The sequence below is a fragment of the Vigna unguiculata genome, unplaced genomic scaffold (genome assembly GCF_037176805.1).
Source record: "Vigna unguiculata cultivar grain cowpea cultivar isolate G323 ecotype 2 unplaced genomic scaffold, ASM3717680v1 ptg000026l_ERROPOS8025000, whole genome shotgun sequence".
NCBI lineage: Eukaryota > Viridiplantae > Streptophyta > Magnoliopsida > Fabales > Fabaceae > Vigna > Vigna unguiculata.
Genome location: NW_028196669.1, coordinates 49123 through 71898, shown reverse-complemented (window position 1 = coordinate 71898; position 22776 = coordinate 49123). Strand labels below are relative to the sequence as shown.

Sequence of the window (22776 nt, the reverse complement as noted above, 5' to 3'; positions counted from 1 at the left end):
GCGGGGGCACGGGGACGTGAGGTGGGTTGTTTTGGTCTGAAGAGATTTTGGTAGTAGTCAGTTGGAATGATTTAGGTGATAATTTAGAATTTGATTGCAAAAGAAAACAATGATGAAAAGAACGTAGGAAAAGAAAATAACGTAAAAAAGAGGTGCAACACGAGGACTTCCCAGGAGGTCACCCATCCTAGTACTACTCTCGCCCAAGCACGCTTAACTGCGGAGTTCTGATGGGATCCGGTGCATTAGTGCTGGTATGATCGCACCTGTGAAGTATTGCACGATCAATGTACATATGGGTTTCGCATTGGGCCTAAGTTTGAACACTTGGCGCGGCGCGGGGGCACGGGGACGTGAGGTGGGTTGTTTTGGTCTGAAGAGATTTTGGTAGTAGTCAGTTGGAATGATTTAGGTGATAATTTAGGATTTGAATGCAAAAGAAAACAGTGATGAAAAGAACGTAGGAAAAGAAAATAACGTAAAAAAGAGGTGCAACACGAGGACTTCCCAGGAGGTCACCCATCCTAGTACTACTCTCGCCCAAGCACGCTTAACTGCGGAGTTCTGATGGGATCCGGTGCATTAGTGCTGGTATGATCGCACCTGTGAAGTATTGCACGATCAATGTACATATGGGTTTCGCATTGGGCCTAAGTTTGAACACTTGGCGCGGCGCGGGGGCACGGGGACGTGAGGTGGGTTGTTTTGGTCTGAAGAGATTTTGGTAGTAGTCAGTTGGAATGATTTAGGTGATAATTTAGGATTTGATTGCAAAAGAAAACAGTGATGAAAAGAACGTAGGAAAAGAAAATAACGTAAAAAAGAGGTGCAACACGAGGACTTCCCAGGAGGTCACCCATCCTAGTACTACTCTCGCCCAAGCACGCTTACCTACGGAGTTCTGATGGGATCCGGTGCATTAGTGCTGGTATGATCGCACCTGTGAAGTATTGCACGATCAATGTACATATGGGTTTCGCATTGGGCCTAAGTTTGAAGACTTGACTCGGCGCGGGGGCACGGGGACGTGAGGTGGGTTGTTTTGGTCTGAAGAGATTTTGGTAGTAGTCAGTTGGAATGATTTAGGTGATAATTTAGGATTTGATTGCAAAAGAAAACAGTGATGAAAAGAACGTAGGAAAAGAAAATAACGTAAAAAAGAGGTGCAACACGAGAACTTCCCAAGAGGTCACCCATCCTAGTACTACTCTCGCCCAAGCACGCTTAACTGCGGAGTTCTGATGGGATCCGATGCATTAGTGCTGGTATGATCGCACCTGTGAAGTATTGCACGATCAATGTACATATGGGTTTCGCATTGGGCCTAAGTTTGAACACTTGGCGCGGCGCGGGGGCACGGGGACGTGAGGTGGGTTGTTTTGGTCTGAAGAGATTTTGGTAGTAGTCAGTTGGAATGATTTAGGTGATAATTTAGAATTTGATTGCAAAAGAAAACAATGATGAAAAGAACGTAGGAAAAGAAAATAACGTAAAAAAGAGGTGCAACACGAGGACTTCCCAGGAGGTCACCCATCCTAGTACTACTCTCGCCCAAGCACGCTTAACTGCGGAGTTCTGATGGGATCCGGTGCATTAGTGCTGGTATGATCGCACCTGTGAAGTATTGCACGATCAATGTACATATGGGTTTCGCATTGGGCCTAAGTTTGAACACTTGGCGCGGCGCGGGGGCACGGGGACGTGAGGTGGGTTGTTTTGGTCTGAAGAGATTTTGGTAGTAGTCAGTTGGAATGATTTAGGTGATAATTTAGGATTTGAATGCAAAAGAAAACAGTGATGAAAAGAACGTAGGAAAAGAAAATAACGTAAAAAAGAGGTGCAACACGAGGACTTCCCAGGAGGTCACCCATCCTAGTACTACTCTCGCCCAAGCACGCTTAACTGCGGAGTTCTGATGGGATCCGGTGCATTAGTGCTGGTATGATCGCACCTGTGAAGTATTGCACGATCAATGTACATATGGGTTTCGCATTGGGCCTAAGTTTGAACACTTGGCGCGGCGCGGGGGCACGGGGACGTGAGGTGGGTTGTTTTGGTCTGAAGAGATTTTGGTAGTAGTCAGTTGGAATGATTTAGGTGATAATTTAGGATTTGATTGCAAAAGAACACAGTGATGAAAAGAACGTAGGAAAAGAAAATAACGTAAAAAAGAGGTGCAACACGAGGACTTCCCAGGAGGTCACCCATCCTAGTACTACTCTCGCCCAAGCACGCTTAACTGCGGAGTTCTGATGGGATCCGGTGCATTAGTGCTGGTATGATCGCACCTGTGAAGTATTGCACGATCAATGTACATATGGGTTTCGCATTGGGCCTAAGTTTGAAGACTTGACTCGGCGCGGGGGCACGGGGACGTGAGGTGGGTTGTTTTGGTCTGAAGAGATTTTGGTAGTAGTCAGTTGGAATGATTTAGGTGATAATTTAGGATTTGATTGCAAAAGAAAACAGTGATGAAAAGAACGTAGGAAAAGAAAATAACGTAAAAAAGAGGTGCAAGTTTGAACACTTGGCACGGCGCGGGGGCGCGGGGACGTGAGCTGGGTTGTTTTGTTCTGAAGAGATTTTAGTAGTAGTCAGTTGGAATCATTTAGGATTTGATTGCAAAAAAAATAGTGATGAAAAGAACGTAGGAAAAGAAAATAACGTAAAAAAGAGGTGCAACACGAGGACTTCCCAGGAGGTCACCCATCCTAGTACTACTCTCGCCCAAGCACGCTTACCTACGGAGTTCTGATGGGATCCGGTGCATTAGTGCTGGTATGATCGCACCTGTGAAGTATTGCACGATCAATGTACATATGGGTTTCGCATTGGGCCTAAGTTTGAACACTTGGCGCGGCGCGGGGGCACGGGGACGTGAGGTGGGTTGTTTTGGGCTGAAGAGATTTTGGTAGTAGTCAGTTGGAATGATTTAGGTGATAATTTAGGATTTGAATGCAAAAGAAAACAGTGATGAAAAGAACGTAGGAAAAGAAAATAACGTAAAAAAGAGGTGCAACACGAGGACTTCCCAGGAGGTCACCCATCCTAGTACTACTCTCGCCCAAGCACGCTTAACTGCGGAGTTCTGATGGGATCCGGTGCATTAGTGCTGGTATGATCGCACCTGTGAAGTATTGCACGATCAATGTACATATGGGTTTCGCATTGGGCCTAAGTTTGAACACTTGGCGCGGCGCGGGGGCACGGGGACGTGAGGTGGGTTGTTTTGGTCTGAAGAGATTTTGGTAGTAGTCAGTTGGAATGATTTAGGTGATAATTTAGGATTTGATTGCAAAAGAACACAGTGATGAAAAGAACGTAGGAAAAGAAAATAACGTAAAAAAGAGGTGCAACACGAGGACTTCCCAGGAGGTCACCCATCCTAGTACTACTCTCGCCCAAGCACGCTTAACTGCGGAGTTCTGATGGGATCCGGTGCATTAGTGCTGGTATGATCGCACCTGTGAAGTATTGCACGATCAATGTACATATGGGTTTCGCATTGGGCCTAAGTTTGAACACTTGGCGCGGCGCGGAGGCACGGGGACGTGAGGTGGGTTGTTTTGGTCTGAAGAGATTTTGGTAGTAGTCAGTTGGAATGATTTAGGTGATAATTTAGGATTTGATTGCAAAAGAAAACAGTGATGAAAAGAACGTAGGAAAAGAAAATAACGTGAAAAAGAGGTACAACACGAGGACATCCCAACAAGTCACCCATCCAATTACTACTCTCGCCCAAGCACGCTTAACTGCGGAGTTCTGATGGGATCCGGTGCATTAGTGCTGGTATGATCGCACCTGTGAAGTATTGCACGATCAATGTACATATGGGTTTCGCATTGGGCCTAAGTTTGAACACTTGGCGCGGCGCGGGGCACGGGGACGTGAGGTGGGTTGTTTTGGTCTGAAGAGATTTTGGTAGTAGTCAGTTGGAATGATTTAGGTGATAATTTAGGATTTGATTGCAAAAGAAAACAGTGACGAAAAGAACGTAGGAAAAGAAAATAACGTAAAAAAGAGGTGCAACACGAGGACTTCCCAGGAGGTCACCCATCCTAGTACTACTCTCGCCCAAGCACGCTTAACTGCAGAGTTCTGATGGGATCCGGTGCATTAGTGCTGGTATGATCGCACCTGTGAAGTATTGCACGATCAATGTACATATGGGTTTCGCATTGGGCCTAAGTTTGAACACTTGGCGCGGCGCGGGGGCACGGGGACGTGAGGTGGGTTGTTTTGGTCTGAAGAGATTTTGGAAGTAGTCAGTTGGAAAGATTTAGGTGATAATTTAGAATTTGATTGCAAAAAAAAACAGTGATGAAAAGAACGTAGGAAAAGAAAATAACGTGAAAAAGAGGTACAACACGAGGACATCCCAGCAAGTCACCCATCCTATTACTACTCTCGCCCAAGCACGCTTAACTGCGAAGTTCTGATGGGATCCGGTGGATTAGTGCTGGTATGATCGCACCCGTGAAGTATGGCACGATCAATGTACATATGGGTTTCGCATTGGGCCTAAGTTTGAACACTTGGCACGGCGCGGGGGCGCGGGGACGTGAGGTGGGTTGTTTTGTTCTGAAGAGATTTTAGTAGTAGTCAGTTGGAATCATTTAGGATTTGATTGCAAAAAAAAATAGTGATGAAAAGAACGTAGGAAAAGAAAATAACGTAAAAAAGAGGTGCAACACGAGGACTTCCCAGGAGGTCACCCATCCTAGTACTACTCTCGCCCAAGCACGCTTACCTACGGAGTTCTGATGGGATCCGGTGCATTAGTGCTGGTATGATCGCACCTGTGAAGTATTGCACGATCAATGTACATATGGGTTTCGCATTGGGCCTAAGTTTGAAGACTTGACTCGGCGCGGGGGCACGGGGACGTGAGGTGGGTTGTTTTGGTCTGAAGAGATTTTGGTAGTAGTCAGTTGGAATGATTTAGGTGATAATTTAGGATTTGATTGCAAAAGAAAACAGTGATGAAAAGAACGTAGGAAAAGAAAATAACGTAAAAAAGAGGTGCAACACGAGGACTTCCCAGGAGGTCACCCATCCTAGTACTACTCTCGCCCAAGCACGCTTACCTACGGAGTTCTGATGGGATCCGATGCATTAGTGCTGGTATGATCGCACCTGTGAAGTATTGCACGATCAATGTACATATGGGTTTCGCATTGGGCCTAAGTTTGAACACTTGGCGCGGCGCGGGGGCACGGGGACGTGAGGTGGGTTGTTTTGGTCTGAAGAGATTTTGGTAGTAGTCAGTTGGAATGATTTAGGTGATAATTTAGGATTTGATTGCAAAAGAAAACAGTGATGAAAAGAACGTAGGAAAAGAAAATAACGTAAAAAAGAGGTGCAACACGAGGACTTCCCAGGAGGTCACCCATCCTAGTACTACTCTCGCCCAAGCACGCTTAACTGCGGAGTTCTGATGGGATCCGGTGCATTAGTGCTGGTATGATCGCACCTGTGAAGTATTGCACGATCAATGTACATATGGGTTTCGCATTGGGCCTAAGTTTGAACACTTGGCTCGGCGCGGGGGCACGGGGACATGAGGTGGGTTGTTTTGGTCTGAAGAGATTTTGGTAGTAGTCAGTTGGAATGATTTAGGTGATAATTTAGGATTTGATTGCAAAAGAAAACAGTGATGAAAAGAACGTAGGAAAAGAAAATAACGTAAAAAAGAGGTGCAACACGAGGACTTCCCAGGAGGTCACCCATCCTAGTACTACTCTCGCCCAAGCACGCTTAACTGCGGAGTTCTGATGGGATCCGGTGCATTAGTGCTGGTATGATCGCACCTGTGAAGTATTGCACGATCAATGTACATATGGGTTTCGCATTGGGCCTAAGTTTGAACACTTGGCGCGGCGCGGGGGCACGGGGACGTGAGGTGGGTTGTTTTGGTCTGAAGAGATTTTGGTAGTAGTCAGTTGGAATGATTTAGGTGATAATTTAGGATTTGATTGCAAAAGAACACAGTGATGAAAAGAACGTAGGAAAAGAAAATAACGTAAAAAAGAGGTGCAACACGAGGACTTCCCAGGAGGTCACCCATCCTAGTACTACTCTCGCCCAAGCACGCTTAACTGCGGAGTTCTGATGGGATCCGGTGCATTAGTGCTGGTATGATCGCACCTGTGAAGTATTGCACGATCAATGTACATATGGGTTTCGCATTGGGCCTAAGTTTGAACACTTGGCGCGGCGCGGGGGCACGGGGACGTGAGGTGGGTTGTTTTGGTCTGAAGAGATTTTGGTAGTAGTCAGTTGGAATGATTTAGGTGATAATTTAGGATTTGAATGCAAAAGAAAACAGTGATGAAAAGAACGTAGGAAAAGAAAATAACGTAAAAAAGAGGTGCAACACGAGGACTTCCCAGGAGGTCACCCATCCTAGTACTACTCTCGCCCAAGCACGCTTAACTGCGGAGTTCTGATGGGATCCGGTGCATTAGTGCTGGTATGATCGCACCTGTGAAGTATTGCACGATCAATGTACATATGGGTTTCGCATTGGGCCTAAGTTTGAACACTTGGCGCGGCGCGGGGGCACGGGGACGTGAGGTGGGTTGTTTTGGTCTGAAGAGATTTTGGTAGTAGTCAGTTGGAATGATTTAGGTGATAATTTAGGATTTGATTGCAAAAGAACACAGTGATGAAAAGAACGTAGGAAAAGAAAATAACGTAAAAAAGAGGTGCAACACGAGGACTTCCCAGGAGGTCACCCATCCTAGTACTACTCTCGCCCAAGCACGCTTAACTGCGGAGTTCTGATGGGATCCGGTGCATTAGTGCTGGTATGATCGCACCTGTGAAGTATTGCACGATCAATGTACATATGGGTTTCGCATTGGGCCTAAGTTTGAACACTTGGCGCGGCGCGGAGGCACGGGGACGTGAGGTGGGTTGTTTTGGTCTGAAGAGATTTTGGTAGTAGTCAGTTGGAATGATTTAGGTGATAATTTAGGATTTGATTGCAAAAGAAAACAGTGATGAAAAGAACGTAGGAAAAGAAAATAACGTGAAAAAGAGGTACAACACGAGGACATCCCAACAAGTCACCCATCCAATTACTACTCTCGCCCAAGCACGCTTAACTGCGGAGTTCTGATGGGATCCGGTGCATTAGTGCTGGTATGATCGCACCTGTGAAGTATTGCACGATCAATGTACATATGGGTTTCGCATTGGGCCTAAGTTTGAACACTTGGCGCGGCGCGGGGCACGGGGACGTGAGGTGGGTTGTTTTGGTCTGAAGAGATTTTGGTAGTAGTCAGTTGGAATGATTTAGGTGATAATTTAGGATTTGATTGCAAAAGAAAACAGTGACGAAAAGAACGTAGGAAAAGAAAATAACGTAAAAAAGAGGTGCAACACGAGGACTTCCCAGGAGGTCACCCATCCTAGTACTACTCTCGCCCAAGCACGCTTAACTGCAGAGTTCTGATGGGATCCGGTGCATTAGTGCTGGTATGATCGCACCTGTGAAGTATTGCACGATCAATGTACATATGGGTTTCGCATTGGGCCTAAGTTTGAACACTTGGCGCGGCGCGGGGGCACGGGGACGTGAGGTGGGTTGTTTTGGTCTGAAGAGATTTTGGAAGTAGTCAGTTGGAAAGATTTAGGTGATAATTTAGAATTTGATTGCAAAAAAAAACAGTGATGAAAAGAACGTAGGAAAAGAAAATAACGTGAAAAAGAGGTACAACACGAGGACATCCCAGCAAGTCACCCATCCTATTACTACTCTCGCCCAAGCACGCTTAACTGCGAAGTTCTGATGGGATCCGGTGGATTAGTGCTGGTATGATCGCACCCGTGAAGTATGGCACGATCAATGTACATATGGGTTTCGCATTGGGCCTAAGTTTGAACACTTGGCACGGCGCGGGGGCGCGGGGACGTGAGCTGGGTTGTTTTGTTCTGAAGAGATTTTAGTAGTAGTCAGTTGGAATCATTTAGGATTTGATTGCAAAAAAAAATAGTGATGAAAAGAACGCAGGAAAAGAAAATAACGTAAAAAAGAGGTGCAACACGAGGACTTCCCAGGAGGTCACCCATCCTAGTACTACTCTCGCCCAAGCACGCTTACCTACGGAGTTCTGATGGGATCCGGTGCATTAGTGCTGGTATGATCGCACCTGTGAAGTATTGCACGATCAATGTACATATGGGTTTCGCATTGGGCCTAAGTTTGAAGACTTGACTCGGCGCGGGGGCACGGGGACGTGAGGTGGGTTGTTTTGGTCTGAAGAGATTTTGGTAGTAGTCAGTTGGAATGATTTAGGTGATAATTTAGGATTTGATTGCAAAAGAAAACAGTGATGAAAAGAACGTAGGAAAAGAAAATAACGTAAAAAAGAGGTGCAACACGAGGACTTCCCAGGAGGTCACCCATCCTAGTACTACTCTCGCCCAAGCACGCTTACCTACGGAGTTCTGATGGGATCCGATGCATTAGTGCTGGTATGATCGCACCTGTGAAGTATTGCACGATCAATGTACATATGGGTTTCGCATTGGGCCTAAGTTTGAACACTTGGCGCGGCGCGGGGGCACGGGGACGTGAGGTGGGTTGTTTTGGTCTGAAGAGATTTTGGTAGTAGTCAGTTGGAATGATTTAGGTGATAATTTAGGATTTGATTGCAAAAGAAAACAGTGATGAAAAGAACGTAGGAAAAGAAAATAACGTAAAAAAGAGGTGCAACACGAGGACTTCCCAGGAGGTCACCCATCCTAGTACTACTCTCGCCCAAGCACGCTTAACTGCGGAGTTCTGATGGGATCCGGTGCATTAGTGCTGGTATGATCGCACCTGTGAAGTATTGCACGATCAATGTACATATGGGTTTCGCATTGGGCCTAAGTTTGAACACTTGGCTCGGCGCGGGGGCACGGGGACATGAGGTGGGTTGTTTTGGTCTGAAGAGATTTTGGTAGTAGTCAGTTGGAATGATTTAGGTGATAATTTAGGATTTGATTGCAAAAGAAAACAGTGATGAAAAGAACGTAGGAAAAGAAAATAACGTAAAAAAGAGGTGCAACACGAGGACTTCCCAGGAGGTCACCCATCCTAGTACTACTCTCGCCCAAGCACGCTTAACTGCGGAGTTCTGATGGGATCCGGTGCATTAGTGCTGGTATGATCGCACCTGTGAAGTATTGCACGATCAATGTACATATGGGTTTCGCATTGGGCCTAAGTTTGAACACTTGGCGCGGCGCGGGGGCACGGGGACGTGAGGTGGGTTGTTTTGGTCTGAAGAGATTTTGGTAGTAGTCAGTTGGAATGATTTAGGTGATAATTTAGGATTTGATTGCAAAAGAAAACAGTGATGAAAAGAACGTAGGAAAAGAAAATAACGTAAAAAAGAGGTGCAACACGAGGACTTCCCAGGAGGTCACCCATCCTAGTACTACTCTCGCCCGAGCACGCTTAACTGCGGAGTTCTGATGGGATCCGGTGCATTAGTGCTGGTATGATCGCACCTGTGAAGTATTGCACGATCAATGTACATATGGGTTTCGCATTGGGCCTAAGTTTGAACACTTGGCTCGGCGCGGGGGCACGGGGACATGAGGTGGGTTGTTTTGGTCTGAAGAGATTTTGGTAGTAGTCAGTTGGAATGATTTAGGTGATAATTTAGGATTTGATTGCAAAAGAAAACAGTGATGAAAAGAACGTAGGAAAAGAAAATAACGTAAAAAAGAGGTGCAACACGAGGACTTCCCAGGAGGTCACCCATCCTAGTACTACTCTCGCCCAAACACGCTTAACTGCGGAGTTCTGATGGGATCCGGTGCATTAGTGCTGGTATGATCGCACCTGTGAAGTATTGCACGATCAATGTACATATGGGTTTCGCATTGGGCCTAAGTTTGAACACTTGGCGCGGCGCGGGGGCACGGGGACGTGAGGTGGGTTGTTTTGGTCTGAAGAGATTTTGGTAGTAGTCAGTTGGAATGATTTAGGTGATAATTTAGGATTTGATTGCAAAAGAAAACAGTGATGAAAAGAACGTAGGAAAAGAAAATAACGTAAAAAAGAGGTGCAACACGAGGACTTCCCAGGAGGTCACCCATCCTAGTACTACTCTCGCCCAAGCACGCTTAACTGCGGAGTTCTGATGGGATCCGGTGCATTAGTGCTGGTATGATCGCACCTGTGAAGTATTGCACGATCAATGTACATATGGGTTTCGCATTGGGCCTAAGTTTGAACACTTGGCGCGGCGCGGGGGCACGGGGACGTGAGGTGGATTGTTTTGGTCTGAAGAGATTTTGGTAGTAGTCAGTTGGAATGATTTAGGTGATAATTTAGGATTTGATTGCAAAAGAAAACAGTGATGAAAAGAACGTAGGAAAAGAAAATAACGTAAAAAAGAGGTGTAACACGAGGACTTCCCAGGAGGTCACCCATCCTAGTACTACTCTCGCCCAAGCACGCTTAACTGCGGAGTTCTGATGGGATCCGGTGCATTAGTGCTGGTATGATCGCACCTGTGAAGTATTGCACGATCAATGTACATATGGGTTTCGCATTGGGCCTAAGTTTGAACACTTGGCGCGGCGCGGGGGCACGGGGACGTGAGGTGGGTTGTTTTGGTCTGAAGAGATTTTGGTAGTAGTCAGTTGGAATGATTTAGGTGATAATTTAGGATTTGATTGCAAAAGAAAACAGTGATGAAAAGAACGTAGGAAAAGAAAATAACGTAAAAAAGAGGTGCAACACGAGGACTTCCCAGGAGGTCACCCATCCTAGTACTACTCTCGCCCAAGCACGCTTAACTGCGGAGTTCTGATGGGATCCGGTGCATTAGTGCTGGTATGATCGCACCTGTGAAGTATTGCACGATCAATGTACATATGGGTTTCGCATTGGGCCTAAGTTTGAACACTTGGCGCGGCGCGGGGGCACGGGGACGCGAGGTGGGTTGTTTTGGTCTGAAGAGATTTTGGAAGTAGTCAGTTGGAAAGATTTAGGTGATAATTTAGAATTTGATTGCAAAAAAAAAACAGTGATGAAAAGAACGTAGGAAAAGAAAATAACGTGAAAAAGAGGTATAACACGAGGACATCCCAGCAAGTCACCCATCCTATTACTACTCTCGCCGAAGCACGCTTAACTGCGAAGTTCTGATGGGATCCGGTGGATTAGTGCTGGTATGATCGCACCCGTGAAGTATGGCACGATCAATGTACATATGGGTTTCGCATTGGGCCTAAGTTTGAACACTTGGCGCGGCGCGGGGGCACGGGGACGTGAGGTGGGTTGTTTTGGTCTGAAGAGATTTTGGTAGTAGTCAGTTGGAATGATTTAGGTGATAATTTAGGATTTGATTGCAAAAGAAAACAGTGATGAAAAGAACGTAGGAAAAGAAAATAACGTAAAAAAGAGGTGCAACACGAGGACTTCCCAGGAGGTCACCCATCCTAGTACTACTCTCGCCCAAGCACGCTTAACTGCGGAGTTCTGATGGGATCCGGTGCATTAGTGCTGGTATGATCGCACCTGTGAAGTATTGCACGATCAATGTACATATGGGTTTCGCATTGGGCCTAAGTTTGAACACTTGGCGCGGCGCGGGGGCACGGGGACGTGAGGTGGGTTGTTTTGGTCTGAAGAGATTTTGGTAGTAGTCAGTTGGAATGATTTAGGTGATAATTTAGGATTTGATTGCAAAAGAAAACAGTGATGAAAAGAACGTAGGAAAAGAAAATAACGTAAAAAAGAGGTGCAACACGAGGACTTCCCAGGAGGTCACCCATCCTAGTACTACTCTCGCCCAAGCACGCTTAACTGCGGAGTTCTGATGGGATCCGGTGCATTAGTGCTGGTATGATCGCACCTGTGAAGTATTGCACGATCAATGTACATATGGGTTTCGCATTGGGCCTAAGTTTGAACACTTGGCGCGGCGCGGGGGCACGGGGACGTGAGGTGGGTTGTTTTGGTCTGAAGAGATTTTGGAAGTAGTCAGTTGGAAAGATTTAGGTGATAATTTAGAATTTGATTGCAAAAAAAAACAGTGATGAAAAGAACGTAGGAAAAGAAAATAACGTGAAAAAGAGGTATAACACGAGGACATCCCAGCAAGTCACCCATCCTATTACTACTCTCGCCCAAGCACGCTTAACTGCGAAGTTCTGATGGGATCCGGTGGATTAGTGCTGGTATGATCGCACCCGTGAAGTATGGCACGATCAATGTACATATGGGTTTCGCATTGGGCCTAAGTTTGAACACTTGGCGCGGCGCGGGGGCACGGGGACGTGAGGTGGGTTGTTTTGGTCTGAAGAGATTTTGGTAGTAGTCAGTTGGAATGATTTAGGTGATAATTTAGGATTTGATTGCAAAAGAAAACAGTGATGAAAAGAACGTAGGAAAAGAAAATAACGTAAAAAAGAGGTGCAACACGAGGACTTCCCAGGAGGTCACCCATCCTAGTACTACTCTCGCCCAAGCACGCTTAACTGCGGAGTTCTGATGGGATCCGGTGCATTAGTGCTAGTATGATCGCACCTGTGAAGTATTGCACGATCAATGTACATATGGGTTTCGCATTGGGCCTAAGTTTGAACACTTGGCGCGGCGCGGGGGCACGGGGACGTGAGGTGGGTTGTTTTGGTCTGAAGAGATTTTGGTAGTAGTCAGTTGGAATGATTTAGGTGATAATTTAGGATTTGATTGCAAAAGAAAACAGTGATGAAAAGAACGTAGGAAAAGAAAATAACGTAAAAAAGAGGTGCAACACGAGGACTTCCCAGGAGGTCACCCATCCTAGTACTACTCTCGCCCAAGCACGCTTACCTACGGAGTTCTGATGGGATCCGGTGCATTAGTGCTGGTATGATCGCACCTGTGAAGTATTGCACGATCAATGTACATATGGGTTTCGCATTGGGCCTAAGTTTGAACACTTGGCGCGGCGCGGGGGCACGGGGACGTGAGGTGGGTTGTTTTGGTCTGAAGAGATTTTGGTAGTAGTCAGTTGGAATGATTTAGGTGATAATTTAGGATTTGATTGCAAAAGAAAACAGTGATGAAAAGAACGTAGGAAAAGAAAATAACGTAAAAAAGAGGTGCAACACGAGGACTTCCCAGGAGGTCACCCATCCTAGTACTACTCTCGCCCAAGCACGCTTAACTGCGGAGTTCTGATGGGATCCGGTGCATTAGTGCTGGTATGATCGCACCTGTGAAGTATTGCACGATCAATGTACATATGGGTTTCGCATTGGGCCTAAGTTTGAACACTTGGCGCGGCGCGGGGGCACGGGGACGCGAGGTGGGTTGTTTTGGTCTGAAGAGATTTTGGAAGTAGTCAGTTGGAAAGATTTAGGTGATAATTTAGAATTTGATTGCAAAAAAAAAACAGTGATGAAAAGAACGTAGGAAAAGAAAATAACGTGAAAAAGAGGTATAACACGAGGACATCCCAGCAAGTCACCCATCCTATTACTACTCTCGCCGAAGCACGCTTAACTGCGAAGTTCTGATGGGATCCGGTGGATTAGTGCTGGTATGATCGCACCCGTGAAGTATGGCACGATCAATGTACATATGGGTTTCGCATTGGGCCTAAGTTTGAACACTTGGCGCGGCGCGGGGGCACGGGGACGTGAGGTGGGTTGTTTTGGTCTGAAGAGATTTTGGTAGTAGTCAGTTGGAATGATTTAGGTGATAATTTAGGATTTGATTGCAAAAGAAAACAGTGATGAAAAGAACGTAGGAAAAGAAAATAACGTAAAAAAGAGGTGCAACACGAGGACTTCCCAGGAGGTCACCCATCCTAGTACTACTCTCGCCCAAGCACGCTTAACTGCGGAGTTCTGATGGGATCCGGTGCATTAGTGCTGGTATGATCGCACCTGTGAAGTATTGCACGATCAATGTACATATGGGTTTCGCATTGGGCCTAAGTTTGAACACTTGGCGCGGCGCGGGGGCACGGGGACGTGAGGTGGGTTGTTTTGGTCTGAAGAGATTTTGGTAGTAGTCAGTTGGAATGATTTAGGTGATAATTTAGGATTTGATTGCAAAAGAAAACAGTGATGAAAAGAACGTAGGAAAAGAAAATAACGTAAAAAAGAGGTGCAACACGAGGACTTCCCAGGAGGTCACCCATCCTAGTACTACTCTCGCCCAAGCACGCTTAACTGCGGAGTTCTGATGGGATCCGGTGCATTAGTGCTGGTATGATCGCACCTGTGAAGTATTGCACGATCAATGTACATATGGGTTTCGCATTGGGCCTAAGTTTGAACACTTGGCGCGGCGCGGGGGCACGGGGACGTGAGGTGGGTTGTTTTGGTCTGAAGAGATTTTGGAAGTAGTCAGTTGGAAAGATTTAGGTGATAATTTAGAATTTGATTGCAAAAAAAAACAGTGATGAAAAGAACGTAGGAAAAGAAAATAACGTGAAAAAGAGGTATAACACGAGGACATCCCAGCAAGTCACCCATCCTATTACTACTCTCGCCCAAGCACGCTTAACTGCGAAGTTCTGATGGGATCCGGTGGATTAGTGCTGGTATGATCGCACCCGTGAAGTATGGCACGATCAATGTACATATGGGTTTCGCATTGGGCCTAAGTTTGAACACTTGGCGCGGCGCGGGGGCACGGGGACGTGAGGTGGGTTGTTTTGGTCTGAAGAGATTTTGGTAGTAGTCAGTTGGAATGATTTAGGTGATAATTTAGGATTTGATTGCAAAAGAAAACAGTGATGAAAAGAACGTAGGAAAAGAAAATAACGTAAAAAAGAGGTGCAACACGAGGACTTCCCAGGAGGTCACCCATCCTAGTACTACTCTCGCCCAAGCACGCTTAACTGCGGAGTTCTGATGGGATCCGGTGCATTAGTGCTAGTATGATCGCACCTGTGAAGTATTGCACGATCAATGTACATATGGGTTTCGCATTGGGCCTAAGTTTGAACACTTGGCGCGGCGCGGGGGCACGGGGACGTGAGGTGGGTTGTTTTGGTCTGAAGAGATTTTGGTAGTAGTTAGTTGGAATGATTTAGGTGATAATTTAGGATTTGAATGCAAAAGAAAACAGTGATGAAAAGAACGTAGGAAAAGAAAATAACGTAAAAAAGAGGTGCAACACGAGGACTTCCCAGGAGGTCACCCATCCTAGTACTACTCTCGCCCAAACACGCTTAACTGCGGAGTTCTGATGGGATCCGGTGCATTAGTGCTGGTATGATCGCACCTGTGAAGTATTGCACGATCAATGTACATATGGGTTTCGCATTGGGCCTAAGTTTGAACACTTGGCGCGGCGCGGGGGCACGGGGACGTGAGGTGGGTTGTTTTGGTCTGAAGAGATTTTGGTAGTAGTCAGTTGGAATGATTTAGGTGATAATTTAGGATTTGATTGCAAAAGAAAACAGTGATGAAAAGAACGTAGGAAAAGAAAATAACGTAAAAAAGAGGTGCAACACGAGGACTTCCCAGGAGGTCACCCATCCTAGTACTACTCTCGCCCAAGCACGCTTAACTGCGGAGTTCTGATGGGATCCGGTGCATTAGTGCTGGTATGATCGCACCTGTGAAGTATTGCACGATCAATGTACATATGGGTTTCGCATTGGGCCTAAGTTTGAACACTTGGCGCGGCGCGGGGGCACGGGGACGTGAGGTGGATTGTTTTGGTCTGAAGAGATTTTGGTAGTAGTCAGTTGGAATGATTTAGGTGATAATTTAGGATTTGATTGCAAAAGAAAACAGTGATGAAAAGAACGTAGGAAAAGAAAATAACGTAAAAAAGAGGTGTAACACGAGGACTTCCCAGGAGGTCACCCATCCTAGTACTACTCTCGCCCAAGCACGCTTAACTGCGGAGTTCTGATGGGATCCGGTGCATTAGTGCTGGTATGATCGCACCTGTGAAGTATTGCACGATCAATGTACATATGGGTTTCGCATTGGGCCTAAGTTTGAACACTTGGCGCGGCGCGGGGGCACGGGGACGTGAGGTGGGTTGTTTTGGTCTGAAGAGATTTTGGTAGTAGTCAGTTGGAATGATTTAGGTGATAATTTAGGATTTGATTGCAAAAGAAAACAGTGATGAAAAGAACGTAGGAAAAGAAAATAACGTAAAAAAGAGGTGCAACACGAGGACTTCCCAGGAGGTCACCCATCCTAGTACTACTCTCGCCCAAGCACGCTTAACTGCGGAGTTCTGATGGGATCCGGTGCATTAGTGCTGGTATGATCGCACCTGTGAAGTATTGCACGATCAATGTACATATGGGTTTCGCATTGGGCCTAAGTTTGAACACTTGGCGCGGCGCGGGGGCACGGGGACGCGAGGTGGGTTGTTTTGGTCTGAAGAGATTTTGGAAGTAGTCAGTTGGAAAGATTTAGGTGATAATTTAGAATTTGATTGCAAAAAAAAAACAGTGATGAAAAGAACGTAGGAAAAGAAAATAACGTGAAAAAGAGGTATAACACGAGGACATCCCAGCAAGTCACCCATCCTATTACTACTCTCGCCGAAGCACGCTTAACTGCGAAGTTCTGATGGGATCCGGTGGATTAGTGCTGGTATGATCGCACCCGTGAAGTATGGCACGATCAATGTACATATGGGTTTCGCATTGGGCCTAAGTTTGAACACTTGGCGCGGCGCGGGGGCACGGGGACGTGAGGTGGGTTGTTTTGGTCTGAAGAGATTTTGGTAGTAGTCAGTTGGAATGATTTAGGTGATAATTTAGGATTTGATTGCAAAAGAAAACAGTGATGAAAAGAACGTAGGAAAAGAAAATAACGTAAAAAAGAGGTGCAACACGAGGACTTCCCAGGAGGTCACCCATCCTAGTACTACTCTCGCCCAAGCACGCTTAACTGCGGAGTTCTGATGGGATCCGGTGCATTAGTGCTGGTATGATCGCACCTGTGAAGTATTGCACGATCAATGTACATATGGGTTTCGCATTGGGCCTAAGTTTGAACACTTGGCGCGGCGCGGGGGCACGGGGACGTGAGGTGGGTTGTTTTGGTCTGAAGAGATTTTGGTAGTAGTCAGTTGGAATGATTTAGGTGATAATTTAGGATTTGATTGCAAAAGAAAACAGTGATGAAAAGAACGTAGGAAAAGAAAATAACGTAAAAAAGAGGTGCAACACGAGGACTTCCCAGGAGGTCACCCATCCTAGTACTACTCTCGCCCAAGCACGCTTAACTGCGGAGTTCTGATGGGATCCGGTGCATTAGTGCTGGTATGATCGCACCTGTGAAGTATTGCACGATCAATGTACATATGGGTTTCGCATTGGGCCTAAGTTTGAACACTTGGCGCGGCGCGGGGGCACGGGGACGTGAGGTGGGTTGTTTTGGTCTGAAGAGATTTTGGAAGTAGTCAGTTGGAAAGATTTAGGTGATAATTTAGAATTTGATTGCAAAAAAAAACAGTGATGAAAAGAACGTAGGAAAAGAAAATAACGTGAAAAAGAGGTATAACACGAGGACATCCCAGCAAGTCACCCATCCTATTACTACTCTCGCCCAAGCACGCTTAACTGCGAAGTTCTGATGGGATCCGGTGGATTAGTGCTGGTATGATCGCACCCGTGAAGTATGGCACGATCAATGTACATATGGGTTTCGCATTGGGCCTAAGTTTGAACACTTGGCGCGGCGCGGGGGCACGGGGACGTGAGGTGGGTTGTTTTGGTCTGAAGAGATTTTGGTAGTAGTCAGTTGGAATGATTTAGGTGATAATTTAGGATTTGATTGCAAAAGAAAACAGTGATGAAAAGAACGTAGGAAAAGAAAATAACGTAAAAAAGAGGTGCAACACGAGGACTTCCCAGGAGGTCACCCATCCTAGTACTACTCTCGCCCAAGCACGCTTAACTGCGGAGTTCTGATGGGATCCGGTGCATTAGTGCTAGTATGATCGCACCTGTGAAGTATTGCACGATCAATGTACATATGGGTTTCGCATTGGGCCTAAGTTTGAACACTTGGCGCGGCGCGGGGGCACGGGGACGTGAGGTGGGTTGTTTTGGTCTGAAGAGATTTTGGTAGTAGTCAGTTGGAATGATTTAGGTGATAATTTAGGATTTGATTGCAAAAGAAAACAGTGATGAAAAGAACGTAGGAAAAGAAAATAACGTAAAAAAGAGGTGCAACACGAGGACTTCCCAGGAGGTCACCCATCCTAGTACTACTCTCGCCCAAGCACGCTTACCTACGGAGTTCTGATGGGATCCGGTGCATTAGTGCTGGTATGATCGCACCTGTGAAGTATTGCACGATCAATGTACATATGGGTTTCGCATTGGGCCTAAGTTTGAAGACTTGACTCGGCGCGGGGGCACGGGGACGTGAGGTGGGTTGTTTTGGTCTGAAGAGATTTTGGTAGTAGTCAGTTGGAATGATTTAGGTGATAATTTAGGATTTGATTGCAAAAGAAAACAGTGATGAAAAGAACGTAGGAAAAGAAAATAACGTAAAAAAGAGGTGCAACACGAGGACTTCCCAGGAGGTCACCCATCCTAGTACTACTCTCGCCCAAGCACGCTTAACTGCGGAGTTCTGATGGGATCCGATGCATTAGTGCTGGTATGATCGCACCTGTGAAGTATTGCACGATCAATGTACATATGGGTTTCGCATTGGGCCTAAGTTTGAACACTTGGCGTGGCGCGGGGGCACGGGGACGTGAGGTGGGTTGTTTTGGTCTGAAGAGATTTTGGTAGTAGTCAGTTGGAATGATTTAGGTGATAATTTAGGATTTGATTGCAAAAGAAAACAGTGATGAAAAGAACGTAGGAAAAGAAAATAACGTAAAAAAGAGGTGCAACACGAGGACTTCCCAAGAGGTCACCCATCCTAGTACTACTCTCGCCCAAGCACGCTTAACTGCGGAGTTCTGATGGGATCCGATGCATTAGTGCTGGTATGATCGCACCTGTGAAGTATTGCACGATCAATGTACATATGGGTTTCGCATTGGGCCTAAGTTTGAACACTTGGCGTGGCGCGGGGGCACGGGGACGTGAGGTGGGTTGTTTTGGTCTGAAGAGATTTTGGTAGTAGTCAGTTGGAATGATTTAGGTGATAATTTAGGATTTGATTGCAAAAGAAAACAGTGATGAAAAGAACGTAGGAAAAGAAAATAACGTAAAAAAGAGGTGCAACACGAGGACTTCCCAGGAGGTCACCCATCCTAGTATTACTCTCGCCCAAGCACGCTTAACTGCGGAGTTCTGATGGGATCCGGTGCATTAGTGCTGGTATGATCGCACCTGTGAAGTATTGCACGATCAATGTACATATGGGTTTCGCATTGGGCCTAAGTTTGAACACTTGGCGCGGCGCGGGGGCACGGGGACGTGAGGTGGGTTGTTTTGGTCTGAAGAGATTTTGGTAGTAGTTAGTTGGAATGATTTAGGTGATAATTTAGGATTTGAATGCAAAAGAAAACAGTGATGAAAAGAACGTAGGAAAAGAAAATAACGTAAAAAAGAGGTGCAACACGAGGACTTCCCAGGAGGTCACCCATCCTAGTACTACTCTCGCCCAAGCACGCTTAACTGCGGAGTTCTGATGGGATCCGGTGCATTAGTGCTGGTATGATCGCACCTGTGAAGTATTGCACGATCAATGTACATATGGGTTTCGCATTGGGCCTAAGTTTGAACACTTGGCGCGGCGCGGGGGCACGGGGACGTGAGGTGGGTTGTTTTGGTCTGAAGAGATTTTGGTAGTAGTTAGTTGGAATGATTTAGGTGATAATTTAGGATTTGAATGCAAAAGAAAACAGTGATGAAAAGAACGTAGGAAAAGAAAATAACGTAAAAAAGAGGTGTAACACGAGGACTTCCCAGGAGGTCACCCATCCTAGTACTACTCTCGCCCAAGCACGCTTAACTGCGGAGTTCTGATGGGATCCGGTGCATTAGTGCTGGTATGATCGCACCTGTGAAGTATTGCACGATCAATGTACATATGGGTTTCGCATTGGGCCTAAGTTTGAACACTTGGCGCGGCGCGGGGGCACGGGGACGTGAGGTGGGTTGTTTTGGTCTGAAGAGATTTTGGTAGTAGTGAGTTGGAATGATTTAGGTGATAATTTAGGATTTGATTGCAAAAGAAAACAGTGATGAAAAGAACGTAGGAAAAGAAAATAACGTAAAAAAGAGGTGCAACACGAGGACTTCCCAAGAGGTCACCCATCCTAGTACTACTCTCGCCCAAGCACGCTTAACTGCGGAGTTCTGATGGGATCCGGTGCATTAGTGCTGGTATGATCGCACCTGTGAAGTATTGCACGATCAATGTACATATGGGTTTCGCATTGGGCCTAAGTTTGAACACTTGGCGCGGCGCGGGGGCACGGGGACGCGAGGTGGGTTGTTTTGGTCTGAAGAGATTTTGGAAGTAGTCAGTTGGAAAGATTTAGGTGATAATTTAGAATTTGATTGCAAAAAAAAAACAGTGATGAAAAGAACGTAGGAAAAGAAAATAACGTGAAAAAGAGGTATAACACGAGGACATCCCAGCAAGTCACCCATCCTATTACTACTCTCGCCGAAGCACGCTTAACTGCGAAGTTCTGATGGGATCCGGTGGATTAGTGCTGGTATGATCGCACCCGTGAAGTATGGCACGATCAATGTACATATGGGTTTCGCATTGGGCCTAAGTTTGAACACTTGGCGCGGCGCGGGGGCACGGGGACGTGAGGTGGGTTGTTTTGGTCTGAAGAGATTTTGGTAGTAGTCAGTTGGAATGATTTAGGTGATAATTTAGGATTTGATTGCAAAAGAAAACAGTGATGAAAAGAACGTAGGAAAAGAAAATAACGTAAAAAAGAGGTGCAACACGAGGACTTCCCAGGAGGTCACCCATCCTAGTACTACTCTCGCCCAAGCACGCTTAACTGCGGAGTTCTGATGGGATCCGGTGCATTAGTGCTGGTATGATCGCACCTGTGAAGTATTGCACGATCAATGTACATATGGGTTTCGCATTGGGCCTAAGTTTGAACACTTGGCGCGGCGCGGGGGCACGGGGACGTGAGGTGGGTTGTTTTGGTCTGAAGAGATTTTGGTAGTAGTCAGTTGGAATGATTTAGGTGATAATTTAGGATTTGATTGCAAAAGAAAACAATGATGAAAAGAACGTAGGAAAAGAAAATAACGTAAAAAAGAGGTGCAACACGAGGACTTCCCAGGAGGTCACCCATCCTAGTACTACTCTCGCCCAAGCACGCTTAACTGCGGAGTTCTAATGGGATCCGGTGCATTAGTGCTGGTATGATCGCACCTGTGAAGTATTGCACGATCAATGTACATATGGGTTTCGCATTGGGCCTAAGTTTGAACACTTGGCGCGGCGCGGGGGCACGGGGACGTGAGGTGGGTTGTTTTGTTCTGAAGAGATTTTGGTAGTAGTCAGTTGGAATGATTTAGGTGATAATTTAGGATTTGATTGCAAAAGAAAACAGTGATGAAAAGAACGTAGGAAAAGAAAATAACGTAAAAAAGAGGTGCAACACGAGGACTTCCCAGGAGGTCACCCATCCTAGTACTACTCTCGCCCAAGCACGCTTAACTGCGGAGTTCTGATGGGATCCGGTGCATTAGTGCTGGTATGATCGCACCTGTGAAATATTGCACGATCAATGTACATATGGGTTTCGCATTGGGCCTAAGTTGGAACACTTGGCGCGGCGCGGGGGCACGGGGACGTGAGGTGGGTTGTTTTGGTCTGAAGAGATTTTGGTAGTAGTCAGTTGGAATGATTTAGGTGATAATTTAGGATTTGATTGCATAAGAAAACAGTGACGAAAAGAACGTAGGAAAAGAAAATAACGTAAAAAAGAGGTGCAACACGAGGACTTCCCAGGAGGTCACCCATCCTAGTACTACTCTCGCCCAAGCACGCTTAACTGCGGAGTTCTGATGGGATCCGGTGCATTAGTGCTGGTATGATCGCACCTGTGAAGTATTGCACGATCAATGTACATATGGGTTTCGCATTGGGCCTAAGTTTGAACACTTGGCGCGGCGCGGGGGCACGGGGACGTGAGCTGGGTTGTTTTGTTCTGAAGAGATTTTAGTAGTAGTCAGTTGGAATCATTTAGGATTTGATTGCAAAAAAAAATAGTGATGAAAAGAACGTAGGAAAAGAAAATAACGTAAAAAAGAGGTGCAACACGAGGACTTCCCAGGAGGTCACCCATCCTAGTACTACTCTCGCCCAAGCACGCTTACCTACGGAGTTCTGATGGGATCCGGTGCATTAGTGCTGGTATGATCGCACCTGTGAAGTATTGCACGATCAATGTACATATGGGTTTCGCATTGGGCCTAAGTTTGAAGACTTGACTCGGCGCGGGGGCACGGGGACGTGAGGTGGGTTGTTTTGGTCTGAAGAGATTTTGGTAGTAGTCAGTTGGAATGATTTAGGTGATAATTTAGGATTTGATTGCAAAAGAAAACAGTGATGAAAAGAACGTAGGAAAAGAAAATAACGTAAAAAAGAGGTGCAACACGAGGACTTCCCAGGAGGTCACCCATCCTAGTACTACTCTCGCCCAAGCACGCTTAACTGCGGAGTTCTGATGGGATCCGGTGCATTAGTGCTGGTATGATCGCACCTGTGAAGTATTGCACGATCAATGTACATATGGGTTTCGCATTGGGCCTAAGTTTGAACACTTGGCGCGGCGCGGGGGCACGGGGACGTGAGGTGGGTTGTTTTGGTCTGAAGAGATTTTGGAAGTAGTCAGTTGGA

At 46.2% G+C, this 22776-nt stretch overlaps 56 non-coding genes and 11 pseudogenes across 56 annotated transcripts; all 67 read right to left on the bottom strand.

The window, feature by feature from the left end:
- Window positions 1–149: 149 nt before the first annotated feature.
- LOC146879410 (5S ribosomal RNA) lies at window positions 150–268 on the bottom strand. The gene has a single exon (XR_014988191.1). It is a non-coding gene; the product is annotated as a 5S ribosomal RNA (ribosomal RNA).
- A 218-nt stretch (window positions 269–486) lies between these two features.
- On the bottom strand, window positions 487–605 carry LOC146879409 (5S ribosomal RNA). The gene has a single exon (XR_014988190.1). It is a non-coding gene; the product is annotated as a 5S ribosomal RNA (ribosomal RNA).
- A 218-nt stretch (window positions 606–823) lies between these two features.
- Window positions 824–942, bottom strand: LOC146879408 (5S ribosomal RNA). The gene has a single exon (XR_014988478.1). It is a non-coding gene; the product is annotated as a 5S ribosomal RNA (ribosomal RNA).
- A 218-nt stretch (window positions 943–1160) lies between these two features.
- LOC146879407 (5S ribosomal RNA) lies at window positions 1161–1279 on the bottom strand. The gene has a single exon (XR_014988426.1). It is a non-coding gene; the product is annotated as a 5S ribosomal RNA (ribosomal RNA).
- Window positions 1280–1497: 218 nt separating this feature from the next.
- LOC146879406 (5S ribosomal RNA) lies at window positions 1498–1616 on the bottom strand. Its single transcript, XR_014988189.1, has one exon. It is a non-coding gene; the product is annotated as a 5S ribosomal RNA (ribosomal RNA).
- Window positions 1617–1834: 218 nt separating this feature from the next.
- On the bottom strand, window positions 1835–1953 carry LOC146879405 (5S ribosomal RNA). Its single transcript, XR_014988188.1, has one exon. It is a non-coding gene; the product is annotated as a 5S ribosomal RNA (ribosomal RNA).
- A 218-nt stretch (window positions 1954–2171) lies between these two features.
- On the bottom strand, window positions 2172–2290 carry LOC146879404 (5S ribosomal RNA). Its single transcript, XR_014988187.1, has one exon. It is a non-coding gene; the product is annotated as a 5S ribosomal RNA (ribosomal RNA).
- Window positions 2291–2673: 383 nt separating this feature from the next.
- Window positions 2674–2792, bottom strand: LOC146879403 (5S ribosomal RNA). The gene has a single exon (XR_014988477.1). It is a non-coding gene; the product is annotated as a 5S ribosomal RNA (ribosomal RNA).
- Window positions 2793–3010: 218 nt separating this feature from the next.
- Window positions 3011–3129, bottom strand: LOC146879402 (5S ribosomal RNA). The gene has a single exon (XR_014988185.1). It is a non-coding gene; the product is annotated as a 5S ribosomal RNA (ribosomal RNA).
- A 218-nt stretch (window positions 3130–3347) lies between these two features.
- On the bottom strand, window positions 3348–3466 carry LOC146879401 (5S ribosomal RNA). The gene has a single exon (XR_014988184.1). It is a non-coding gene; the product is annotated as a 5S ribosomal RNA (ribosomal RNA).
- Window positions 3467–3684: 218 nt separating this feature from the next.
- Window positions 3685–3803, bottom strand: LOC146879400 (5S ribosomal RNA; annotated as a pseudogene).
- Window positions 3804–4020: 217 nt separating this feature from the next.
- On the bottom strand, window positions 4021–4139 carry LOC146879399 (5S ribosomal RNA). The gene has a single exon (XR_014988435.1). It is a non-coding gene; the product is annotated as a 5S ribosomal RNA (ribosomal RNA).
- A 218-nt stretch (window positions 4140–4357) lies between these two features.
- LOC146879398 (5S ribosomal RNA) lies at window positions 4358–4476 on the bottom strand (annotated as a pseudogene).
- A 206-nt stretch (window positions 4477–4682) lies between these two features.
- Window positions 4683–4801, bottom strand: LOC146879397 (5S ribosomal RNA). Its single transcript, XR_014988476.1, has one exon. It is a non-coding gene; the product is annotated as a 5S ribosomal RNA (ribosomal RNA).
- Window positions 4802–5019: 218 nt separating this feature from the next.
- On the bottom strand, window positions 5020–5138 carry LOC146879396 (5S ribosomal RNA). Its single transcript, XR_014988631.1, has one exon. It is a non-coding gene; the product is annotated as a 5S ribosomal RNA (ribosomal RNA).
- Window positions 5139–5356: 218 nt separating this feature from the next.
- On the bottom strand, window positions 5357–5475 carry LOC146879395 (5S ribosomal RNA). The gene has a single exon (XR_014988183.1). It is a non-coding gene; the product is annotated as a 5S ribosomal RNA (ribosomal RNA).
- A 218-nt stretch (window positions 5476–5693) lies between these two features.
- Window positions 5694–5812, bottom strand: LOC146879394 (5S ribosomal RNA). The gene has a single exon (XR_014988182.1). It is a non-coding gene; the product is annotated as a 5S ribosomal RNA (ribosomal RNA).
- Window positions 5813–6030: 218 nt separating this feature from the next.
- LOC146879393 (5S ribosomal RNA) lies at window positions 6031–6149 on the bottom strand. Its single transcript, XR_014988181.1, has one exon. It is a non-coding gene; the product is annotated as a 5S ribosomal RNA (ribosomal RNA).
- Window positions 6150–6367: 218 nt separating this feature from the next.
- On the bottom strand, window positions 6368–6486 carry LOC146879392 (5S ribosomal RNA). Its single transcript, XR_014988180.1, has one exon. It is a non-coding gene; the product is annotated as a 5S ribosomal RNA (ribosomal RNA).
- Window positions 6487–6704: 218 nt separating this feature from the next.
- On the bottom strand, window positions 6705–6823 carry LOC146879391 (5S ribosomal RNA). Its single transcript, XR_014988179.1, has one exon. It is a non-coding gene; the product is annotated as a 5S ribosomal RNA (ribosomal RNA).
- Window positions 6824–7041: 218 nt separating this feature from the next.
- Window positions 7042–7160, bottom strand: LOC146879390 (5S ribosomal RNA; annotated as a pseudogene).
- Window positions 7161–7377: 217 nt separating this feature from the next.
- LOC146879389 (5S ribosomal RNA) lies at window positions 7378–7496 on the bottom strand. The gene has a single exon (XR_014988434.1). It is a non-coding gene; the product is annotated as a 5S ribosomal RNA (ribosomal RNA).
- Window positions 7497–7714: 218 nt separating this feature from the next.
- Window positions 7715–7833, bottom strand: LOC146879388 (5S ribosomal RNA; annotated as a pseudogene).
- Window positions 7834–8039: 206 nt separating this feature from the next.
- LOC146879387 (5S ribosomal RNA) lies at window positions 8040–8158 on the bottom strand. Its single transcript, XR_014988474.1, has one exon. It is a non-coding gene; the product is annotated as a 5S ribosomal RNA (ribosomal RNA).
- A 218-nt stretch (window positions 8159–8376) lies between these two features.
- LOC146879386 (5S ribosomal RNA) lies at window positions 8377–8495 on the bottom strand. Its single transcript, XR_014988630.1, has one exon. It is a non-coding gene; the product is annotated as a 5S ribosomal RNA (ribosomal RNA).
- A 218-nt stretch (window positions 8496–8713) lies between these two features.
- Window positions 8714–8832, bottom strand: LOC146879385 (5S ribosomal RNA). The gene has a single exon (XR_014988178.1). It is a non-coding gene; the product is annotated as a 5S ribosomal RNA (ribosomal RNA).
- A 218-nt stretch (window positions 8833–9050) lies between these two features.
- Window positions 9051–9169, bottom strand: LOC146879384 (5S ribosomal RNA). Its single transcript, XR_014988177.1, has one exon. It is a non-coding gene; the product is annotated as a 5S ribosomal RNA (ribosomal RNA).
- Window positions 9170–9387: 218 nt separating this feature from the next.
- On the bottom strand, window positions 9388–9506 carry LOC146879383 (5S ribosomal RNA). Its single transcript, XR_014988403.1, has one exon. It is a non-coding gene; the product is annotated as a 5S ribosomal RNA (ribosomal RNA).
- Window positions 9507–9724: 218 nt separating this feature from the next.
- Window positions 9725–9843, bottom strand: LOC146879382 (5S ribosomal RNA). Its single transcript, XR_014988424.1, has one exon. It is a non-coding gene; the product is annotated as a 5S ribosomal RNA (ribosomal RNA).
- Window positions 9844–10061: 218 nt separating this feature from the next.
- On the bottom strand, window positions 10062–10180 carry LOC146879381 (5S ribosomal RNA). The gene has a single exon (XR_014988176.1). It is a non-coding gene; the product is annotated as a 5S ribosomal RNA (ribosomal RNA).
- A 218-nt stretch (window positions 10181–10398) lies between these two features.
- Window positions 10399–10517, bottom strand: LOC146879380 (5S ribosomal RNA). The gene has a single exon (XR_014988552.1). It is a non-coding gene; the product is annotated as a 5S ribosomal RNA (ribosomal RNA).
- A 218-nt stretch (window positions 10518–10735) lies between these two features.
- LOC146879379 (5S ribosomal RNA) lies at window positions 10736–10854 on the bottom strand. Its single transcript, XR_014988174.1, has one exon. It is a non-coding gene; the product is annotated as a 5S ribosomal RNA (ribosomal RNA).
- A 219-nt stretch (window positions 10855–11073) lies between these two features.
- On the bottom strand, window positions 11074–11192 carry LOC146879378 (5S ribosomal RNA; annotated as a pseudogene).
- A 218-nt stretch (window positions 11193–11410) lies between these two features.
- LOC146879377 (5S ribosomal RNA) lies at window positions 11411–11529 on the bottom strand. Its single transcript, XR_014988173.1, has one exon. It is a non-coding gene; the product is annotated as a 5S ribosomal RNA (ribosomal RNA).
- Window positions 11530–11747: 218 nt separating this feature from the next.
- Window positions 11748–11866, bottom strand: LOC146879376 (5S ribosomal RNA). Its single transcript, XR_014988172.1, has one exon. It is a non-coding gene; the product is annotated as a 5S ribosomal RNA (ribosomal RNA).
- Window positions 11867–12084: 218 nt separating this feature from the next.
- LOC146879375 (5S ribosomal RNA) lies at window positions 12085–12203 on the bottom strand (annotated as a pseudogene).
- Window positions 12204–12421: 218 nt separating this feature from the next.
- LOC146879374 (5S ribosomal RNA) lies at window positions 12422–12540 on the bottom strand. The gene has a single exon (XR_014988433.1). It is a non-coding gene; the product is annotated as a 5S ribosomal RNA (ribosomal RNA).
- A 218-nt stretch (window positions 12541–12758) lies between these two features.
- On the bottom strand, window positions 12759–12877 carry LOC146879373 (5S ribosomal RNA). The gene has a single exon (XR_014988473.1). It is a non-coding gene; the product is annotated as a 5S ribosomal RNA (ribosomal RNA).
- Window positions 12878–13095: 218 nt separating this feature from the next.
- On the bottom strand, window positions 13096–13214 carry LOC146879372 (5S ribosomal RNA). The gene has a single exon (XR_014988171.1). It is a non-coding gene; the product is annotated as a 5S ribosomal RNA (ribosomal RNA).
- A 219-nt stretch (window positions 13215–13433) lies between these two features.
- On the bottom strand, window positions 13434–13552 carry LOC146879371 (5S ribosomal RNA; annotated as a pseudogene).
- Window positions 13553–13770: 218 nt separating this feature from the next.
- Window positions 13771–13889, bottom strand: LOC146879370 (5S ribosomal RNA). Its single transcript, XR_014988170.1, has one exon. It is a non-coding gene; the product is annotated as a 5S ribosomal RNA (ribosomal RNA).
- A 218-nt stretch (window positions 13890–14107) lies between these two features.
- Window positions 14108–14226, bottom strand: LOC146879369 (5S ribosomal RNA). The gene has a single exon (XR_014988169.1). It is a non-coding gene; the product is annotated as a 5S ribosomal RNA (ribosomal RNA).
- Window positions 14227–14444: 218 nt separating this feature from the next.
- LOC146879368 (5S ribosomal RNA) lies at window positions 14445–14563 on the bottom strand (annotated as a pseudogene).
- Window positions 14564–14781: 218 nt separating this feature from the next.
- Window positions 14782–14900, bottom strand: LOC146879367 (5S ribosomal RNA). Its single transcript, XR_014988432.1, has one exon. It is a non-coding gene; the product is annotated as a 5S ribosomal RNA (ribosomal RNA).
- Window positions 14901–15118: 218 nt separating this feature from the next.
- LOC146879366 (5S ribosomal RNA) lies at window positions 15119–15237 on the bottom strand. The gene has a single exon (XR_014988423.1). It is a non-coding gene; the product is annotated as a 5S ribosomal RNA (ribosomal RNA).
- A 218-nt stretch (window positions 15238–15455) lies between these two features.
- LOC146879365 (5S ribosomal RNA) lies at window positions 15456–15574 on the bottom strand. The gene has a single exon (XR_014988168.1). It is a non-coding gene; the product is annotated as a 5S ribosomal RNA (ribosomal RNA).
- A 218-nt stretch (window positions 15575–15792) lies between these two features.
- On the bottom strand, window positions 15793–15911 carry LOC146879364 (5S ribosomal RNA). Its single transcript, XR_014988551.1, has one exon. It is a non-coding gene; the product is annotated as a 5S ribosomal RNA (ribosomal RNA).
- A 218-nt stretch (window positions 15912–16129) lies between these two features.
- LOC146879363 (5S ribosomal RNA) lies at window positions 16130–16248 on the bottom strand. Its single transcript, XR_014988167.1, has one exon. It is a non-coding gene; the product is annotated as a 5S ribosomal RNA (ribosomal RNA).
- A 219-nt stretch (window positions 16249–16467) lies between these two features.
- LOC146879362 (5S ribosomal RNA) lies at window positions 16468–16586 on the bottom strand (annotated as a pseudogene).
- A 218-nt stretch (window positions 16587–16804) lies between these two features.
- Window positions 16805–16923, bottom strand: LOC146879361 (5S ribosomal RNA). The gene has a single exon (XR_014988166.1). It is a non-coding gene; the product is annotated as a 5S ribosomal RNA (ribosomal RNA).
- Window positions 16924–17141: 218 nt separating this feature from the next.
- On the bottom strand, window positions 17142–17260 carry LOC146879360 (5S ribosomal RNA). The gene has a single exon (XR_014988165.1). It is a non-coding gene; the product is annotated as a 5S ribosomal RNA (ribosomal RNA).
- Window positions 17261–17478: 218 nt separating this feature from the next.
- LOC146879359 (5S ribosomal RNA) lies at window positions 17479–17597 on the bottom strand (annotated as a pseudogene).
- Window positions 17598–17815: 218 nt separating this feature from the next.
- On the bottom strand, window positions 17816–17934 carry LOC146879358 (5S ribosomal RNA). Its single transcript, XR_014988430.1, has one exon. It is a non-coding gene; the product is annotated as a 5S ribosomal RNA (ribosomal RNA).
- A 218-nt stretch (window positions 17935–18152) lies between these two features.
- On the bottom strand, window positions 18153–18271 carry LOC146879357 (5S ribosomal RNA). The gene has a single exon (XR_014988472.1). It is a non-coding gene; the product is annotated as a 5S ribosomal RNA (ribosomal RNA).
- A 218-nt stretch (window positions 18272–18489) lies between these two features.
- Window positions 18490–18608, bottom strand: LOC146879356 (5S ribosomal RNA). Its single transcript, XR_014988508.1, has one exon. It is a non-coding gene; the product is annotated as a 5S ribosomal RNA (ribosomal RNA).
- A 218-nt stretch (window positions 18609–18826) lies between these two features.
- LOC146879355 (5S ribosomal RNA) lies at window positions 18827–18945 on the bottom strand. The gene has a single exon (XR_014988530.1). It is a non-coding gene; the product is annotated as a 5S ribosomal RNA (ribosomal RNA).
- Window positions 18946–19163: 218 nt separating this feature from the next.
- Window positions 19164–19282, bottom strand: LOC146879354 (5S ribosomal RNA). Its single transcript, XR_014988545.1, has one exon. It is a non-coding gene; the product is annotated as a 5S ribosomal RNA (ribosomal RNA).
- Window positions 19283–19500: 218 nt separating this feature from the next.
- On the bottom strand, window positions 19501–19619 carry LOC146879353 (5S ribosomal RNA). Its single transcript, XR_014988163.1, has one exon. It is a non-coding gene; the product is annotated as a 5S ribosomal RNA (ribosomal RNA).
- A 218-nt stretch (window positions 19620–19837) lies between these two features.
- On the bottom strand, window positions 19838–19956 carry LOC146879352 (5S ribosomal RNA). The gene has a single exon (XR_014988550.1). It is a non-coding gene; the product is annotated as a 5S ribosomal RNA (ribosomal RNA).
- A 218-nt stretch (window positions 19957–20174) lies between these two features.
- Window positions 20175–20293, bottom strand: LOC146879351 (5S ribosomal RNA). Its single transcript, XR_014988385.1, has one exon. It is a non-coding gene; the product is annotated as a 5S ribosomal RNA (ribosomal RNA).
- A 219-nt stretch (window positions 20294–20512) lies between these two features.
- On the bottom strand, window positions 20513–20631 carry LOC146879350 (5S ribosomal RNA; annotated as a pseudogene).
- Window positions 20632–20849: 218 nt separating this feature from the next.
- LOC146879349 (5S ribosomal RNA) lies at window positions 20850–20968 on the bottom strand. Its single transcript, XR_014988161.1, has one exon. It is a non-coding gene; the product is annotated as a 5S ribosomal RNA (ribosomal RNA).
- A 218-nt stretch (window positions 20969–21186) lies between these two features.
- LOC146879348 (5S ribosomal RNA) lies at window positions 21187–21305 on the bottom strand. Its single transcript, XR_014988407.1, has one exon. It is a non-coding gene; the product is annotated as a 5S ribosomal RNA (ribosomal RNA).
- A 218-nt stretch (window positions 21306–21523) lies between these two features.
- On the bottom strand, window positions 21524–21642 carry LOC146879347 (5S ribosomal RNA). Its single transcript, XR_014988160.1, has one exon. It is a non-coding gene; the product is annotated as a 5S ribosomal RNA (ribosomal RNA).
- Window positions 21643–21860: 218 nt separating this feature from the next.
- Window positions 21861–21979, bottom strand: LOC146879346 (5S ribosomal RNA). The gene has a single exon (XR_014988159.1). It is a non-coding gene; the product is annotated as a 5S ribosomal RNA (ribosomal RNA).
- Window positions 21980–22185: 206 nt separating this feature from the next.
- LOC146879345 (5S ribosomal RNA) lies at window positions 22186–22304 on the bottom strand. The gene has a single exon (XR_014988471.1). It is a non-coding gene; the product is annotated as a 5S ribosomal RNA (ribosomal RNA).
- A 218-nt stretch (window positions 22305–22522) lies between these two features.
- Window positions 22523–22641, bottom strand: LOC146879344 (5S ribosomal RNA). Its single transcript, XR_014988158.1, has one exon. It is a non-coding gene; the product is annotated as a 5S ribosomal RNA (ribosomal RNA).
- Between the last annotated feature and the right edge of the window lie 135 nt (window positions 22642–22776).